At 36.6% G+C, this 2,189-nt stretch overlaps 1 non-coding gene across 1 annotated transcript; it reads left to right on the top strand.

Moving 5' to 3' along the window:
• The first annotated feature begins 482 nt into the window (after nt 1-482).
• LOC130983424 (small nucleolar RNA R71) lies at nt 483-590 on the top strand. Its single transcript, XR_009087416.1, has one exon. It is a non-coding gene; the product is annotated as a small nucleolar RNA R71 (small nucleolar RNA).
• The last annotated feature ends 1,599 nt before the right edge of the window (nt 591-2,189 follow it).

Raw genomic sequence — 2,189 nt, 5'->3', positions numbered from 1 at the left:
TTGTTAAAACCTTGTTGAGGTCTTTCTTGATTCTTCCATGAGAAATTTGGGTGATTTCTCCATGAAGAATTATAGGTGTTTCCATAGGGTTCTCCTAGGTAATTCACCTCTTCCATTGAAGGGTTCTCAGGATCATAGGCTTCTTCTTTAGATGAAGCATCCTTAGTACTGCTTGGTGCACTTTGCATTCCAGACAGACTTTGAGAAATCAAATTGACTTGTTGAGTCAATATCTGGTTCTGAGCCAAAATGGCATTCAGAGTATCAATCTCAAGAACTCCTTTCTTCTGATTGGTCCCATTGTTCACAGGATTCCTTTCAGAAGTGTACATGAATTGGTTATTTGCAACCATTTCAATTAGCTCTTGAGCTTCTGTAGGCGTCTTCTTCAAATGAAGAGATCCTCCAGCAGAGCTATCCAAAGACATCTTGGATAGTTCAGAGAGACCATCATAGAAAATACCTATGATGCTCCATTTAGAAAGCATGTCAGAAGGACATTTTCTGATCAATTGTTTGTATCTTTCCCAAGCTTCATAGAGGGATTCTCCATCCTTTTGTCTGAAGGTTTGGACTTCCACTCTAAGCTTACTCAATTTTTGAGGTGGAAAGAACTTTGCCAAGAAGGCATTGACTAGCTTTTCCCATGAGTCCAGGCTTTCTTTAGGTTGTGAGTCCAACCATGTCCTAGCTCTGTCTCTTACAGCAAAAGGGAATAGCATAAGTCTGTAGACCTCAGGGTCTACCCCATTAGTCTTGACAGTGTCACAGATTTGCAAGAATTCAGCTAAAAACTGATGAGGATCTTCCAATGGAAGTCCATGAAACTTGCAATTCTGTTGCATTAGAGAAACTAATTGAGGCTTAAGCTCAAAGTTGTTTGCTCCAATGGCAGGGATAGAGATGCTTCTCCCATAGAAGTCGGGAGTAGGTGCAGTAAAGTCACCCAGCACCTTCCTTGCATTGTTTGCATTGTTGTTGTTTTCGGCTGCCATGGGTTCTTCTTCTTTGAAGATTTCTGTCAGGTCCTCTACAGAGAGTTGTGCCTTAGCTTCTCTTAGCTTTTGCTTCAAGGTCCTTTCAGGTTCAGGGTCAGCTTCAACAAGAATGCCTTTGTCTCTGCTCCTGCTCATATGAAAGAGAAGAGAACAAGAAAATGTGGAATCCTCTATGTCACAGTATAGAGATTCCTTGAGGTGTCAGAAGAACAGAAAAATAGAAGAAAGAGGTAGAATAATTCGAACTAAATCAGAGAGAGTTCGAATTGTGCATTGAGAAGGAGTGGTATTCCATGAATAGAAGGATGTGGGAAGAGGGTAAGAGAATTTTCGAAAATTAAGTTAAAGAAATTGAAAACATTTTGAAAAACACTAATTAATTTTCGAAAATAAGAGTGGGAAAGAAATCAAGTGATTTTTGAAAAAGATTTTGAAATTAGAAGTCAAAAAGATTTGATTGAAAGCTATTTTGAAAAAGATGAGGTTAAGAAGATATGATTGATTTTAAAAATATGTGATTGAGAAAATATGATTTGAAAACAATTTTAAAAAAGATTTGAAAAAAAATTAATGACTTGCCTAACAAGAAAAGATATGATTCAAACATTAAACCTTTCTCAACAGAAAAGGCAACATACTTGAAATGTTCAATCAAATCATTAATTGTTAGCAAGTATCTTTGAAAAAGGAAAGAAATTGATTTTGAAAACATTTGATTGAAAAGATATGATTTGAAAAAGATTTGATTTTGAAAAACTTTGAAAACTTGAAAAAAATTGATTTGAAAACAAAATCCTCCCCCTTGTGCCATCCTGGCGTTAAACGCCCAGAATGGTGCACATTCTGGCGTTTAACGCCCAATGCACTACCTTTTTGGGCGTTAAACGCCCAACCAGGCACCCTGGCTGGCGTTTAAACGCCAGTCTGTCCTTTTTCACTGGGCGTTTTGAACGCCCAGCTTTTTCTGTGTAATTCCTCTGCTGCATGTTCTGAATCTTCAGTTCCCTGTACTATTGACTTGAAAATAGAACCAAGATCAAATAAACAATGCATTGCAAGACACCAAACTTAAAATTAGACACTAGACTCAAACAAGAAACATAAAATATTTTTGGTTTTTATGATTTTGAAATTTTTTTTTTGTGCTTTTTTCGAAAATTATATGAAAAGAAAATAAAGGTATCAAAATTC

The sequence above is a fragment of the Arachis stenosperma genome, chromosome 5 (assembly GCF_014773155.1).
Source record: "Arachis stenosperma cultivar V10309 chromosome 5, arast.V10309.gnm1.PFL2, whole genome shotgun sequence".
Lineage (NCBI taxonomy): Eukaryota > Viridiplantae > Streptophyta > Magnoliopsida > Fabales > Fabaceae > Arachis > Arachis stenosperma.
This window is presented reverse-complemented; position numbering and strand designations above follow the sequence as displayed.